We start from the raw sequence: 18065 nt of genomic DNA, 5'->3' as shown, positions 1-18065 counted from the left end.
AATACTCTCTGGGTTCCCAAAGTTAAATAATTACTGTACTACTAATGTGGAGATATAAAAACTATTTGCTGCTCTGAACTAAACATGTGGTATCATTTACAATTCTTCAGACCCGATTTTAAATCTTAAGTGAACACGAAGATAAAAGACGTTCCACTTTTTTCCCCCCATGTTATTTCAAGAGACGTCAGATAAAATAGGCCTTGGAGTCGTGCACGGGTTTGTATGCAAAATGAAACTTACAGAAAAACGGCTGCAAAATTAAGATTGTATTTTTAAGGAATTCTGGACACTCTTAAATGCTAATAAGATAAAAGTAAAACTAGACCCGGCTGAAATTTCTCTCTCCCCACCGCCCCCATCATTTGTACTGCTGAAGATGAAATGAAAATAAATTAATAATCCTTACATTTCATTTTGCACCTTATCAGGCCTTTGAAACATCTCAAAGTGCTTCACAGAATATATTTTATAGTGGAATCGACCGTATGCTTTTTGGTTGAAATGTGGCAGCCAATTGCACAACAGTGCCTCACAAACAGTTGTGGATTGAGTGACAATTTTTTTAAAAAAAAATAAAACTACAGCCTTAAATATGAACGTGACTGAATACTTTATGTGTGTACTCATGCATATATTTATCATATTTATTTTTTAAAGATCATATGCGTGCATAAGAAGGTGCATTTCGTACAGCACCTTTTCCCGTCGAAACAAATCAAAAGGCTTTGCAAGCAATTGCCGTCAAGTATACAGGACCCTTTTTTTTTTGGATCGGTAAACAAGGCAGCCAATTTGTGCCAGCAAGATCCTAGAAATAGCCAGGAGGTGAATGACCGATTAAGCTGGGAGATTGCTAGCCAGTTTCGTCTCCCTTCTATTTTTGAATAGTGTCATGGGTTCCTTAACAAGGAAACAGGACCTTGGCTTAACATCTCATCCGAAGGAAGGCACCTCTGATAATGAAGCACTCACCCCATCACTGCAATCAAGTGTCGGCCTGGATTATGAGCCACAATGGGGCTTAACCCACAACCTTCTGATCCAGAGGCGAGAGTGCTACCAACTGAGCTGAGCACATCATAAATGCCATAAATACGGTGGAACGTTTGCAAAGGACGAAAGTGTTCTGAACGATTGAGAGGTAAAGAGGTTTTAATTTACATTGTGCTTTCACCTCTAGAATCTGGGCTGGAAGCCAGCTCAAACAGATATCCCTCATCATACTGAGTGAGCATACACAAACTTCATCCACATGATTTCAGCCCAAAACCTTACATGAAATATCCTTACTGCACCATCTGTCCACTTCCAACAACACCAACTTCCTTTATATAGCGTCCTGGAGTGCTTGACAGTGGCGCAGTCCATAACCTAACATACAGGTAGTGCATACCCCACACTTACTCACAGAAATATGGACAAAAACGCCACGCAAGAAGATATTTTTTTCAGCCTTTGAATAGTGGTAAATATTACATCTTAATGAACCATGATAAATCCGTGAGCAGATTTAAAGTTGACCAATATTTCACCAAAGACAATGCGCACTGTTCCTTTAAAGAGCGAGAGAGCTCTCCCTCCCTGGCGTTGCTAGGCTGCAACTCCTTTTCTGCTCGACCCAGGGGACGTTCCCAGTAACCTTTAACACTTCTCGGTCCCTCTTACTGTGATCCGCATGGAATTTAGAAAAACGTGCGCATGCACATGGACTGCGGTCATTATATTCGGGAGAGGGGAGGCAATTTCACCCAAATTAGACTCGAAAAATCAAAGCCTGCCATACCTGGTTATGTCAGACGCGACCACTTTTTCCGCGACTGTAGTTAATGGTGTAAAATGCCGCGAAGGGCGCAGTAAATTGCTAACAGCAGTTTGCCTGAACAATATCCCGAGTAATCTGCTTGACAGAGAGATAACAATTACCTCTCTGTCCGAGGTTATATTTACACAGCGCTTATATTATACATTTAAAATTCGCATCTAGTCGGAAGGAGCTTTCCTTTTAAGAAAACCACGCTCGTCTGGGAATGTTGAATGATTGCAACCAGATGTTTGTGAATCAATTTCAAAAGAAGCAAATCTTTATGACTTCCCCCCCCCTTTCCCCCCCAAGCACCGGATGTGAATATCTGTTCAATCCCCACAAACTCTTGGCTCGATCTGAACTCAAGATACTTTGTCAACGGCAACGAACAGGAGCTGTACACAACATAAGCAATGCCACACACTGGAAACAATAAAAATGAGAAGAAAATTATTCGCTGCATTTGATATATATAATGACTTTCATGTCGGGACAACGTCTCAATGTGCCTGACGGGATTCAGACATGAGGGAGAGAAGGGAATATAGGTGCACTGGAGAAAGGGATTCAGAGAGGTGGAGACTTGTGTGGAGTATAAACACTGGCAATGGACTAGATGGGCCGAATAGCTTGTTTGATTGTGCCATATCACTCTCTGTAATCTTGCGTAAAACCGTGAAGATTGCTCCAGGGACACACTGAAACCATGTCAAGGAAGCCAGCTTTACCATCACACACTAACCAATTGCCACTTTTGGTGGGGGACTTCTGCACTGCAGGTGAAATGTCAATTTATTGAGCAGATTTGAAATCCATTGTGTTTGAACAGTCAACGCTCCAAGTCGCAGTTAACTTGGAGCCCTGCGCAGTGATGAATAAAATTTACAAACAAGTTCAGTGACCGTGGGAATGTGAATAGCCCAGGAGACAGACTTTTAGACTGACATTTGTTTAGTTTGCTGTATGTGCGCAGGTTTTTACACACGATTTTTCTTTTTGGCACGTCTCCAAGTGTCTATGCCTGATATCCGTGACCCAAGTCCACCTGCGTGCTGCAAACCCTGTCTACAGCCTCAAGGTGAAGGTCAGTGAAATTCAGAAATGCCTGTAACTGGCTTTAGCTGTGCCGGATGGCATTATGTCTGAATTGGTTCTAACATGTTGCATTTCGTGTTATAATAATAAAAATAATATCTGGTGCTACACTTCCATAGATCCTAAGTGCAGGAAGTGGTCTCTTAATAATAATAATAATTGCATTTGATAGTGCCTTATCACGTCTTCACGACGTCTCAAAGCGTTTCACAGAATATACTGTATAACACAAATCCTTGCAAATGTAGTGACTGTGTATTTTGTAGGCGAACACAGCAGCTGATTTGCGCACAGCTAAGTCCCACACACAGTCTTGAAGTGAACGATCGTTGACAAGAACAAACCCCCTTCTCTTTTCGAATACGCCACAGGTTCTTTAGATGAGGTTTTATCTCCTCCAGCCCGCGATGTTGGGCCTGCTTTAAGTCCCTTGCCCACATGGTTCCACTATCAGCGGTCAAGCTTTCAGCCACTATGCCCCTGCTCTATGGAACTCATCTCTTCAAATGGCTTCACCATATATCCTCTCTATGCTTTCACACACCTCTCCCTCCAATGTGATCAAGCGATTCACACAGGGTTTATAGAGCACTTTGAGACGTTATCCAATGCGAAAGGCTGCACATCACGCTGTTATTGATCCAGACAGCCTTGGGTGTCTCCTCAGAGACACTTCAGCCCCAGGGAAGCCCACCTGCCACCCCATCCCTTTCCTCCTCACGAGCAGCATTTTTTTTTTAATCATGATATTCATTCTGTCAACATCAAAAGGGATAAATTCCACTGGGAATTGAACCCAGTGCCTTCTGCTCCCAAGTCTGGTGCTCAGCCAACTGAGCTACCAGGGATGGCAACAGCTGGCAAATGGAAACGGGGATGAAAGAAAAGAGAAAAGTAAAGAATGAGGGTAGCCATGGTGGGAGGAAGGGAGGCAGAGACACAAAAAAAAAATCCTCAACAGCAGCACAAGTGTAAAAGAACGAGAAATAATTGGAAAATGCAATACAACAGGATAAGCACAAAAAATCTACTGTAGTCGTACTTTTGCATTATAGCACCTTGCCCCGCGACTCAAGTCAAATATTATTTAATTCTCACTAAAACAGATTCATGAGATTACACTCGAGTAACTGAATGCCATGAAATATTCTATTTTAAACCCAATGTTCCAACTAACCAGAGTTTCAACTGGTTACTGCTACACGTTAGAAATGCCTTCTGTGGCAACCGACTGAATATAACGGCCCAAGACTTATTTTGAAGTTTTCAAAGAGCAAACCCGTGCAATAAATAAACTGACAATTGATCAAAGCGTTTTCTTCCTCATCACAAAAGGAGTTTCTCCCAGTATCGTGGCTGACAGTGGCCCAGATAAAGCTGCCAGTTTCACTTCACGCTGTTATGTGGGGACATCGATGTGCGCAAATTGGATATTGGGTTCTCCTACAAATTACACAGTCGCAGCACTTCACAGAATATCCTGCAAAATAATTTGAGACATCTTCCTGATGTGAAAGGCGTTATATCAAATATAAAGTTTATTACTGTGCATCATTTGATTTGCCATGTAGCTCCTTTGTATTATTTAGCATTACAGCAATCTGTTTGCGTTCAGGCTATTGTAATGCATCAATGTCAGTGAGAAGCTGAATACACAGCTGATGTGGTACTCTATGTTAAATTATACCCGATACCCTCTACTAATCCAGAGCTCCGGAAATTGAAGTTCCACCTGATATTGACCAGATGTGGCACAAAGTGTGTTTGTTTTGTGTGTGCAAAGTCTTGAGCAAATATTGTGCGACTCCGCAAATATTGTTCCCCAGTCTCTTGAGTGCAGTATGGAGGTTAAGAACAGCTTTGAAAGGGTGTGTTGCGTAGTCTCATTCAATTTTCACATGTGCGATTTGTCATTTGCCTGTGGGAGCGAGTGGTGTTTCGTCCGGTTTTCGAATAACTGGAAGGAAAGTCTGGCCTCCTGCTTTCAGTGGGGATTATTTTATAGAGTTGTTTTAACTTTTAAAAAGGTTTCCTTTCGAGAAGGATTCATCCTTCGCCAGCAATCTGCACCAGAGCTTTCCCTAAAACACAAATTAAGATCACCAAAGAGATTTGGGTGAAGAAAGCCCTTTGGTCTCAGGGATCTCTTCCCACTCAGCTTCCATTAACTCTGCAAGCCAAAGCCCTGCCGGGTAGGCTGGTCTCAGCTGGACAAGAAGTGGGAAAGCTTGCCAGAAAATCTCACTGTTCTGGAATACCCACCTTACTGTCCATCCATTAAAGCACCAAGTTGGTTCTTAAACGAGTCCACGGCCTGGCCTCACCAAACGTTCAAGGTTACCGGCTCCAGTCTTTAATTACCCACTGGATAAAGAAGTAAGTGAACCCAATTCTCCACCCCCCGTACATCATGTTCAACCATGGCCTCGAGGGTTGAAAGTCAACAGGAGACGAGGTGTCTCCAATGCCTATTCCCCCACCACATTTGCATTCATTTCAATGCATCTGGCAAACAAGCAATGGAAAATTGGGCACTTTGTAACCACAGGCACATCTGCACTGTGCGTACACACGGTCTGACCGACTGAAACTGAGCTCCCGTTCAAAGTTCCTGATTTCGAATATCCTGGCACTGGCTTCAAACAAGCTCTGAACAGCTGGAGCAAGCGAAGTACAGATAATGGCCAGCAATGGATTGGGAATTCAAATGCATCTTTGAAAGGAAAAACAGCTCATTGTCGCTTTTAAGGGCGATATTATTCTCCTGTAGCAAAATGTTCACCATTTTCCCCCCTCCAAAATTTTCCATTGCAGTTTTCAAAATAGACGGCTCACAATGTATTATTATAACCTTGGCTAACCCTGCTAGCCAAATCCCTAAAGAGTAGGGTTATCCTTGCGAGGCAAGCAAGGGGGGAATGTTTGACAGTTCTCACAATCGTAAGCTGTGTGGTTTTAGCTGGCTGAACTCAGCACTACCCCAATGCAAACTTTGGGATCCCCAAGCCTTGTCTGTCGCTGACTAGCGCAATATTAATTTCAAGATTAATTTCCGGATGAGGTAAACAAGGTACACCCTCCAGGGGTAGAGCGCATTCCATTCCAGACACGGGGAGATTTCCATATGTAGGTAAGATTAAAGGAGAGGGACGAACAATCATAAAACAAGAAAATGTTAAATAAACTGGACAGCTCATTGGGAAAGAATCTACAGTTTGAAGCAATCGCTCCTTTAGATTAGTTGATTATTCACCTCAAGCAAAGCTGGTGGGACTTCGCCAAGTGCAAACCGGCATGCCTGTTGCCTGCAAGCAGTCACTTCACTTGAATTTATTAGCTATAAAGCAGTAGGAGACATTGGTGCAATAGGGCGCTATATCAAAGGCTAAGTGTTACGATTCCCGGGTAGAGCGAAACATTGGGCAAGTTTCTTAACTCCGGTGTTTCCACTAAACGTCTTTGTTTACCTAGCAGTACATAGGAACCCGGTTGTTAGTTGATTGGCAAGATTGCTGTTCAGGGGGTAATAATCCCTTCCAAAAAAAAAGTAATAATAATTTGGTCACTCAATCTATGACTGTTTGTGAGCCACTGCTGTGCTCAATTGGCTGCTGCGTTTCGCCCACAAAACACACGGTCAATTCACTTTACTCTGTGAAGCGTTTTGAGACGTCTCAATGACTTGATTAAGGCGCCATATGAAACGCAAGGATTTTTATTATTATCCAGCATGTGTTTCAGTGCAATCCAGAATAGCTGGTTTGGGTTTGGAGATTACAGTTATTATTAGCTGGTTTTACTCAGGCGGTTATTAAGATCATAAGTTAGCATTTACCCAAGCTATGTCATCGTGAAAGTAATCTACGTGACTTTTTTTGTTTTCATCGCTCTTTTCAGTGCTACTTCGGCACATTGAGGTTGGACATCAAAACAGTCAGTGCTTCAAAGAGAGAAGGTAGTGAAAAGCATGATCAGTCTTCAGAGGTGAGAGATCAGCTAAAGCATTGGAGTAATTGAAAACAGACTGGTTCCTCATGTGCATGGAATCCGAACATTGCCTGGTTCATTTTCCAGTTGAAATACTGTTCGCAAGAGGAAAAAAAAGACCGTCTTTTGCAAGGCCGTGGGAAAAGACCGGGGGAAATGGGACTAACTGGACAGCTCTTTCAAAAAGACTCCCCGACACAACGGGCCGAATGGCCTCCTTCTGTGCTGTGGGATTCTATGATTCTGTGACTATTTGTAATGCCTAATTAATAAAATAATAACAATCCTTCCTTTTACGCAGCATCTTTCACATCGGGTGAAGGGTGGGGGTGGGGGGAAAGTGGGGTGGCGTCTCAAATCACCTCACAGCAGTAACTGTAAAGTGCACCGACTGGAAGATTTTGTGGGTGATTGCGGCAACCAGCAATGTCCTGCCGGGCGGGGTGAGCATCAGCCGGATGGAGAGGGGTTAGGCTCCACCGTGAAGCCCTCGGTAGTCGAGTGATCCGATGACGCTCACGCATAAACGACGGGACACTTATGTCCGCGAAATGAGAGCAACAGGAGACCGGACCAGAAGCAGAGACGGGTTATGCCAATGGGGAGTAAATTAGAAGGAAAATTGGACACCTACTTAATTTTCTAAGAAAAAAATATCAAGAGAATGAATTCACCTGAAAACAGATACACGGGACTATTAAATGCCAACTTATAGACCACTTCCCTGACAATGCACTAAATTGCTGTCATGTCAGCTCAAGTTCGGACTGACAAGGGACTTAAATCCACAACCTGACAAGACTTCACTGACATACCCTTAATATCAGAACTTACCAAACATTTCGTATCAATTAAGCTTCCCAATTTCACATCTGTGCTTTCGCTAGCTCGAATTAGCTGCAACATTTCAGTACATAATCTCACATTTTATAAGCACAGTTCACACATATTTTAAAGTGCGCATCTGTTGCATGTGTTAGAATCTGAAATGAATTTGGTAGTAATTACACCCTTTTTTTTTCTCCTTGTGTCTGCAGTTTCAGAGCTCCAGCCTTCGCAGAACTCTAACTGCCTATTAAATCTTGCTTCTCAAACGGCGTGAGCTTTTCAGAATCATCATGCCATATTCTAAGTGCCATCTTCATTTCAAAATGCAGCCTAAACCAACTCAGTCAGTGAAAAACCCCGATGGGTTAGGGTAATGCTAGCTGCTGCTTTGATCTGAGGAGTCTCTCTTTCTCTCTCTCTCGCTCAATCTTTGATTTTCACTGGGGTTTTTTTTTAAAAAAAAACCACAACCAACCAATCAACAAACAAACACGAGAGACGAGTTCTGGCAACTTTCAGCAATTTGCATTTGCAGCCAAATTACTGTACTACACAGTTTACAGGCCCTCTGCATCTCCTCTAACACACGTCCCTGCAAAAAGTACAGAACTCACTGAGTTGCTCGACAATGCAGTATGCGCAGTATATTTCGAGCGACAGCAACTGTGAAAGGCCAGGGTTGATCCGACGAGCTTCTATTCTGCAAAACACACTGGGGGCGATCTCCGACGCCGAGTACTTCCTACCTCTGAATAATGAGGAAAAGTGGTGGAGAAACACTCTTGCTGCTCACCAGAGCTCTAAACACGGAGACTTCACATTCCTGCCCGGCAGTAATCTGTCTCACTTTCCAAAGTGCAGCACAGTTAATGGGTTAGGTGCAATAAGCAAATGATTGTCTGTCTGTGTTTCTGTACCCAACTGATCCCGGGTGGTGTCAGAGCCCGGGCAAACTGGACAGAATCAGAGGTCGCTCCTCACTCCTCCTTTCCCATCCTATCACTCCCTCCCTCCTCCTATTAAGTAACAAATTTGCACTAAATTGTTCGGGGTGGGGGAGTTACGATTCCTATTTCTGTTTTTTAAAAAAATTATTATTGATAATAATCCTTGCATTTGCTGCACCACTTTATCATGTCGTTGAAACGTTAGCGTGAAACTGTTACCAGGACCCGTTTACTCCCCAACCCAACAACCTGTTGCCTCCGTTCCACCGTCGGTGGCTGCACTTTCCGCCACTAGGCCCTGTAACTCTGGAACACTCCTCCCTCTAATTCCTCCGCCTTGCCCCCTCTTTCCCCATCTTCAGACTTTCCTCTTCAACCATGTTACGGTCGGTCACCTCCCCCCTTGGCATCCTGCTCCATCACTGTTGAGGGCTCTGGGACGCTACCCTATGTGAGGGGCGCTATATAAATGCATGTTGTTGTTGGTGTGAAGTGTAGTGACTATACGTTTATAAGCGAGTCAGTCATCGCTGCTTTTGGAAACATGGGGCTCCTCAGTGAATGAGAAGACTGTGGAAGCCTGTGTCTGGATCAATTCCTTTCATGTCTGGGCAAAGGAATGCAGTACTTCCTCTTCAAAATTACATTTAAAGCAACCCCCACCCCCCAATCCCCCAATCCCTCTCTTACAACACTGCAAAACCCCTTTTCCCCAAAATTCAAAGAAAATACAATGCAATCACCAACTGCAACCTTGATTCATTTCCCAGCTCGGAGGCATATTGCCTGGTTGACGGCTTACTTAATAAACACGCTGCCTTCGCACTCATTTCCTTTCTTCGTCACCTCACTCGCTGCTGCAAACACACAACAAGCGTGGTGATAATTCGTCTGCGGGCTGCCCAGTCATAGATGTTCATTTTTATTCGGCAGTTTTAGTGCCGCAAAAAAAAAATCAAAAAACAATCAGCCGGGTCTGAAATCTGATGACTCAGAATTCTCAGGGGTCCCACCAATCTCTTTGAGAAGTCAAATGAAATCTTTGAGGAAATCGACGCCAGTTGACAGACACTGCACAGGCTGAATCCATTTGCTCTCCATCATGCTTGACAATTTGTCTGGCACTCTCTCTTGAATTGCTCACCTCTTGTCCTAAGACACTCTCTCCCGCTGGCTCCAGACTTAATTTCTCAAATGCTCTGTGAGCCCATCACACTCATCCTCACGAGGCTTTCCTGGCTCCAAACAGGTCATAATAATAATAATAATAATAATCCTTGCATTTGATACAGTGACTTAACACGCTGTCAAGACTTCTCAAAGTGCTTCACAGGACTTTGCTGTGAAGTGCAGTTACTTTGTGTTTGTGGGCAAATGCAGCAGATAATTGTGCTCACAGCAATATCCCACAAACAGCCATGGAGTGTGTGACCAATTTTATTTGAGGGAATTTGAAACAAAAACAAAAGTCGCTGGGAACACTCAGCAGGTCAGGCAGCATCTATGGAGAGAGGAAAGTGAGTCAACTTTTCGGGTCCTGAACCCTTCGTCAGAACTGACTTCTGTTCTGACGAAGGGTCGTGGACCCAAAACTTTGACTCACTTTCCTCTCCCCATAGATGCTGCCTGACCTGCTGAGTGTTCCCAGCGACTTCTGTTTCTGTTTCAGATTTCCGGGATCTGCAGTATTTTGCATTTTGCTTATGTGATGGAATTGTTGGCCAGGACACCTTTTCGAATAATGCGACGGGATCTTTAACATCCACCTGAACATTCAGCTGGCACCCAGGTTTAACGTCTCACACAAAGGACAGCACCTCTGACAATGCAGCACTACCCCCAGCATCGCAATGAAATGTCAGCCCAGACTGAATTCAAAGACCCAATGAGTGGTTTGAACTCACTATCTTCCAACTCAAGAGTCGAGAGTTCTATCGATTGACATGCAAATCGAATGCAAGGATCTTAATTACGATATAAATAGAAAACAGAGATAAAAGGTTAATGGTTTGGGTTAAAAAAACTATTAATTTTAAAGAAACATTCACTGATGGCATATTCAGCGATAATGCAATCAATTGCACAGTAACAATGGCTTCACAAAACATTTTTGACACTGCTCAACTCCTACAATCTCTGCTGGATGGATGCATAATAGTGTATTGTATTCATGGTAACATTGAGAATCAAGACTGCTGGGCTGATTGGAGCACGTTTAGTTTTTGGCAGTGCAAAGTGACCTTTTCACTTGGATGCCCTTCGCAGTCATGGAGAGATTTCTGTCCAGGGAACAATTCTATTTAGACTGTAAATGGTAAAAAAAAAGGCTAATTAAAGCAAGTCTACCAGAAACAAACAGATTTTTGGGTTGTTCATCTTTCCTCGTCCTAAGATGCCCTGCTTCTTTCACTGGGTCTGTGCATTTCTCTGCTGATGCCCACTGTTATGTCCATCTAATGAGATTACTGACAAACACTCTGATCTTATTACCTGGTTATAAATCAGCCTTGGGACCAGAATACTAACCTGAAAATGGTTATTAATAAACAATGATCAATTTACTGCAAAAGTAATTACGACTTTTCTATTAATATTAATTGGTCGGAATAGGATCCTGATTGTTTTCAACAAGACCAGAAAGTCTAAATTGCATTTGAAATATCCACAGCATGAAAGTACATTTGCAAAAATAATTTTGTGTAATTTCAATTAATTTACATCTTGAAGTCCACCACCTTTAAACGTGCTGTTTAGAGAGAGAGAATGATATATGTAGCACTAATCTTTGGTATAATTCACCTCAGGCTGGAGACTTGAAGGGCTATGGGGGCAGGAGAGGGCAGTGGGATGGAACGTACATGAGAGTCGGTACAGACTCCATGGGCCAAATAACAATAATAATCATTGCATTTGATATTGCTCCGTCCGTAACCCTGAGGCGACTCAAAGAGCTTCGCAGGATATAGTGTAAAGCGGATGTACTGTATATTTTGTGAGCGAAATGTGGCAGCCAGTTGTGCATAGCAAACAGCCCTGGAGTGAGCAAACATTTTTTAAATATATTTGGGGGATTGTTGGCCAGACACTGGGAGAAACTCCCTTCTCTTTTTAAATAGTACCATGGGATGTCGAACGTCCCACCTGAACAAGGCAGACAGGACCTCAGTTTAACGCCTCATCCGAAGGACGGCACCTCTGACAGTGCAACTCACCCTCTCCCCCGTTACACCATTCTGTTAGAATCGGTTGATCTGTACCTCACCTTTGTGTTTGTGCCTGGAACTCTCTCCCCCGAAAGGCTCTGAATGCTGGACCAAATTGAAAGTTTCAAGACATTGGTAGACAGATTTTTGTTAGGTCAGGGTATCAAGGGATATGGAGCAAAGGCAGGTAATTGGAGTTGAGGCACAGATCAGCCGTGATCTAACAGAATGGCGGAGCAGGCTGAGCCTGTCCCTGTGTCTCTATGTTCTCTCTGTAAGGATAGACAGCCACACACACAAACACATAGTTCAGCAGAAAGCCCATATAAGCTGCTGCTATACCGGGGCAGTGGCCTTCTGAGCACTGAAGCCAATCTGGAAAATTAATAAACTGACAGTTGCTATTGTAAACTTCATAAAACATCCGTTATGTAATATTCAGCATTTTGCAGCATGCTTTGCCATTGGGTTAAAGTGCGAAGCTTCCACTCTTGGGCAAGATGACAACTGCAGATGGCAGTCATTTAAGCAAACAAAGCAAGACTGGAGGTGCATTGAAAACAACCTAACTACTGCAGAGTAAAACTGCTGCAACTCTGAAATGGGCATCAAGGTGCAATGATTAACTGCAGAAGGTTACTCCCAGTAGCACTCTTGAGTAAACATCATCTGCGCTTACAAGTACTGTAACGCCAATCAGTACAAGATAAGGGGCCAAAAAGCACACAGCGCAAATTTCCATTGAGAAAAGTGTACATTTGGTTTTGTTGACAAACCGTTTTTTTTCCTTAAAGGGGCACCACTTAACGGTCGCTCTAAAAATAGCACTTGACGCACCTTAATTTTCTTTGCCAAACACTTGATACAATTTACGCACTGTGTAAAAACAACCATTAAATCGTTTGGGTGCTATATCCCAACAATGAAATTGACAGACTGTTCCATCCCCTCTCTTTTTCTCCTCCCCATTCTCTTCTCTCTCTCTCTCTCTCTCTCTCTCTCCCCACCCGCCCTTCTCTTCTCTTTTTCTCCTCCTTTCCCCTCATTTTATCTCTCCTTTCTCATCCCCACCCCCTCTCTGTATCTCTCTCAATGAAAACACAGAAATGTAAACTTTTTTTAAAAAAAAGCCAATTAGAGTTAGGGTTAGATTACAACACACATCTGACATGGATAACCATATGAATGACGTTAAGGTGGTTAGACAGTACGTCCTGGTGAACTGTGCCCTACCCGACTGACTGACTTCATCCCATAATTGCTGCAATAACAAATAATATCATTGTTACATTTATGGCCCAGTGCTTATTGCCATTCACACACAAGACACATGGGTGTCTTTTGAAATTATAGATGTATTTTCTGTATGTGTGCGCGTGGGGGGCGTGGCAGAAAGAAAAAAGTCATTCGTAAATATGAAGTGAAGTTGCTAAGAAATCTCGCATTATATCGCGCCCTGGATTTCACTCACGCAATCTTTTGTTTCTGTCACTTTCACCAACAATACGCAGGCAGGCAGCACGCCAGAGGAATCAAACGCTGCTCGTTAAAGCTCTTTATAAAACTGCATACAGAATAAATACTTGGGGGTGGGGGAGAGCAGGAGAGAGAGGTGGAGGGGGGGGGGTGGGGGGGGGGTGGGGGCATAGATCAATAACAAAACAACAATAATTTGGTCACTCAACCCACGACTGTTTGTGGGACGCTGCTGTGCGCAGTTGGCTGCCGCGTTTCGCCCACAAATATACAGTCAATTCGCTTTACAGTCTATTCTGTGAAGCGCTTTGAGACGTCAAAAAGCGCTATATCAAATGCAAGGATTATTATTATTAAAATCAAGCAATGCACACACACACACACACACACACAACTTTTACCTGGCACTGCGATTTAAGATCCTATCTCCTGCGATGCATGGAATTCTCAGTTTGGTTTGGGTACTCTTAAGCACGGCGATGGGCTTCCGCAAGTGTCAGACAGCCGGCTGACCCCCAAATATTTGAGAGAGGCATTCTCTCTTGATCGCTTTGTACACAAGAGAGAGAGAGGGAGGGAGACAGAGAGAGGGAGAGAGATAGAGAGAGGGAGAGAGAGAGAGCGAGGGAGGGAGGGAGGGAGAGAGAAGGGAGCAGCCCTGAATGAATAGTTCGATAGGTGGGAATTCTTTGTTAGGTCTCGTAATTGCTTCCCGACTATGTACGTGGCTTTGGCAAGACACCAGCGCACCAATGCTTGCTCTGCACCTCTGAATTGCAACATCACACACACACGCAGAGTCAGTCACACCCATTGCTGGTTGAAAGAAAGGAGGAAGAAAAAGAGTAGCACCTACAGTATATAAAATGAGATTCGTAAGAGAGAGAGAGAGAGAGGAGGGGGGTGGGGTGGGAAATGAAATGCGTCTGCCTTGCTCAGAGAGCTTGGTTCGCCTCCAACGAACCTAAGCCATTGCAGCCCAAGCCTCGAAGCGCTTCGGATCGCTTGTGGTTTGTGCAAATTACTCAGCGACTGCAACCGAGGAAAGAGAAAATGCTCGTAAGCAAAAGGTAGTGCAGTTTCCCTGGCACAGGGCGCACGATCGACCACAGACGCGCACACATGCTGGGCACACACACATACTGTGCACACACATGCACACTGTGCGCACACAGTCCATACACACGCACACAGCCCATACACACACACATACTATGCATATACACACACGTGCATACACACCCCGTGCACGCGCGCACACACACCCGGTGCACGCGCGCACACACGGTGCATACACACACACGGTACATACACACACACACGGTGCATGCGTACACACACACACACACAGACGGTGCATACGTACACACACACAGACGGTGCATACACACACAGACGGTGCATACACACACACACACACACAGACGGTGCATACACACACACACAGTGCATACACACACACACAGTGCATACACACACACACAGACGGTGCATACACACACACACAGACGGTGCATACACACACCCACACAGACGGTGCATACACACACACACACGGTGCCTACACACACGCACATGCGTAGACAATGCAAAGGTACACACAACAACAAAATGATATTTGTATATTTGCGCCTTTCACGCCGGGAGGACGTCCCAAGGTGCGGGACAATCAGTGTTTCAGACCCGAGCTGGGGGTCGGGGTCGGGATCGGTGGAGGGCAGAGGGGGTGGGGCGGGGGAGCAGGGAGATCGAAAGCACAGTCGAAGAGGAGGATAGGTCTTGAAGGAGGCAAGAGAGGGGGCGAGGCGGGGTGATGGAGTTCCATACACGCATAATACAGCCCAAAAAATACACATATTTATTGTCCATTGTCCGTCACCTTCTGCATCCCATCGCGGGGATGGGGGTGGTGGGGGGGGGGGTGAGCTCCGTGTTAGCAATGGGCGAAGTTACCCTCTCTACCCCCCCCCCCTCCCCATCTCACCCCAACAAAAAAAATTAAACTCGATGGGATATAAACACCCAACATCACAAAAAAAAGGGGATCATTCGTGGGGGCCTTTTTTTTTATAAAGTTGGTGTGCGTGTGGGTGGGGTGTATGTGGGGTGGGGGGGTTGGGTGTGTAGGGGGGCGGTTTGGGTGTGTATGGGGTGGGGGGGTTGGATATGTGTGTGTGGGGTGTGTGTGTGTGGGGGAGTGTGGGTGGGGGTGGTGTATGTAGAGGTGTGTGTGTGTGGGGGTGTGTGCGGGTGGGTGGTGTGTATGTGGGGTGGGGGGTTGGGTGTGTAGGGGGGCGGTTTGGGTGTGTATGGGGTGGGGGGGTTGGGTGTGTGTGTGGGGAGTGTGTGGTGGGGGCGTGTGGGTGGGGGGTGGTGTGTGTAGGGGTGTGTGTGGGTGGGGGGATGTATGTGGGGATGTGTGCAGGTGGGGTGTGTGTGTCTGGTGGGGATGTATGTAGGGGTGTGTGTGTGGGTGGGGGTGTATGTAGGGGTGTGTGTGTGGGTGGGGGTGTATGTAGGGGTGTGTGTGTGGGTGGGGGTGTATGTAGGGGTGTGTGTGTGTGGGGGGGGGTGTGTGTGTGGTGGGGTGTATGTAGGGGTGTGTGTGTGTGTGGGGGTGTGTGTGGGTGTATGTAGGGGTGTGTGTGTGGGGGTACACAGATGGTTAAACAATATATTTTAGAATAACTGAGGTGTGACTGAGCTCAGTGCCCCTCCCCTCCCCCCCCGGGGGGTCGCCCATCACCCGCAGCGACAATGTATCTGTGTTTTGCGGATTTTTTGCGACAATGTATCGTTTATCACTTCAATTTGACACAAAATCAGAGGGTCTCACACTGTAGCTCTGTCTGTGTGTAGCTCTGTCTGTCTGTCTGACTGTCTCTGTCTGTGTGTAGCTCTCTGTGTCTGTCTGTGTCTGTGTGAAGCTCTCTGTCTGTCTGTCTGTCTGTGTAGCTCTGTCTGTGTGTAACTCCCTCTGGTGTCTATCTGTGTGTGTGTAGCTCCCTCTCTGTCTGTCTGGAGCTCTGTCTGTCTGTATCTGTAGCTCCCTCTCTCTGTGTGTCTGTCTGTGTGTGTTGCACTGTCTGTGTGTGTGTGTCTGTGTGTGTTGCACTGTCTGTGTGTGTGTGTTGCTCTGTCTGTGTGTGTCTGTGTGTGTAGCTCTGTCTGTGTGTGTCTGTGTGTGTAGCTCTGTCTGTGTGTGTCTGTGTGTGTAGCTCTCTGTCTGTGTGTGTGTCTGTCGCTCTCTGTCTGTGTGTGTAGCTCTGTCTGTGTGTGTGTGTCTGTGTAGCTCTGTCTGTGACTGTATGAGGAGCGATCGAGACAGTACCCGCTGAGCCTCTGCATAAACCCTCCAGAACATCAACCAACGCAACGAAAAATAAGACAGAAATATATATATAATATATACATATACACCCCCTCCCCCTCACATACCCCTCCCCACCCCCACACCCCCTCACATACCCCTCCCCACCCCCACACCCCCTCACATACCCCTCCCCACCCCCACACCCCCACACACACCCCACCACCCCTACACACCCCCCACACACACCCCACCCCACACCCCCCACCCCCACACCCCCCACCACACACCCCACCACCCCCTACACACCCCCCCCACACACACACCCCACCCCACACACACCACCCACACACACACCCCACCACCCCCTACACACACCCCCCCCCACACACACCCCCCCACACACACCCCCCCCACACACACCCACCACCCCTACACACACCCCCCACACACCCACCCCACACACACCCACCCACACACACCTCCCCACACACACCCCCCACCCCACACACACCCCACCACCCCCTACACACACCCCACCCCACACACCCCCACCCCACACACACCCCACCCCACACACACACCCCACACCACCACCCCACCCCCTACACACACCCACCCCCACACACCCCCCCCCACCACACCCCCACCCCCCACACACCCCACCACCCCCACACACCCCCCCCACACACCACCCCCACATACCCCCACACACACACCCCACACACACCCCACCCCACACACCCCACCCCCCACACCCACCACCCCCACACACCCCCCACCCCCACACACCCCCCACACACACACCCCCCACACCCTCATCCCCCACACACACCCCCATACCCCCCCCACCCCTCAGCCACTGAATCCACACATTTTATAAAGAGAGATTGCAGTACCTGTGGCGTCAGGAGGTCGTCAGGTTCCCAACGCGAGCGGTGACCATCGGGAACGCGTTGTGAACGGCCAAAAGCCACCGTTACAAATGACAGTCTGTGTCTGTCTGTGTGTCTGTCTGTGTCCTCTGCGGCTCTGTCTCTGTCTCTCTCTGTCTCTCTCTCTCTCTCTCTCTGTCTGTGTTCTGGTTCAGTCAGTGAGAGCGTATTGCTCGGCTGTGGCTGTGGCTCTGCCCCGAGCGCTCCCTCTCCCTCTCCCTCTCTCTCTGCCTTTCTGCTCGACTCGTCCCAACACTCTCTCTCTCTCTCTCACTCACTCTGGTACTGATCTCTCTCTCTCTCTCTCTCTCCCCCTCTCCTGCCTCGATCCAATCAGGATCGCTGTGGTTTGCTTTCCCAGCCCTGACCCCCCCCCCCCACACACACTCCCCCCCACACACTCCCCCCCACACACACCCCCCCCCCCCCACACACACTCCCCCCCCACACACTCCCCCCCACACACACACACCACAA

General features: G+C 46.5%; 1 protein-coding gene across 2 annotated transcripts in view; it reads right to left on the bottom strand.

Annotated features, from left to right (window-relative positions):
• The window catches only part of LOC121850384 (band 4.1-like protein 1), a 56968-nt gene extending 39152 nt beyond the window's left edge, over nucleotides 1–17816 (bottom strand). The window contains exon 1 of one of the 2 annotated variants that reach the window (XM_042341896.1): nucleotides 17553–17816. The gene's annotated coding sequence lies outside the window, so the exon portion shown is untranslated. Of the gene's footprint in view, nucleotides 1–13744; nucleotides 13947–17552 lie in introns of those variants that run through there. The other variant, XM_042341899.1, reaches the window with a different exon arrangement.
• Nucleotides 17817–18065: the final 249 nt, after the last annotated feature.

Source organism: Callorhinchus milii, unplaced genomic scaffold, assembly GCF_018977255.1.
Source record: "Callorhinchus milii isolate IMCB2004 unplaced genomic scaffold, IMCB_Cmil_1.0 Scaffold18, whole genome shotgun sequence".
NCBI classification, from domain to species: Eukaryota; Metazoa; Chordata; class Chondrichthyes; order Chimaeriformes; family Callorhinchidae; genus Callorhinchus; species Callorhinchus milii.
The sequence above is the reverse complement of the archived record's forward strand: the minus strand, read 5'-3'. Positions and strand labels throughout refer to the sequence as shown.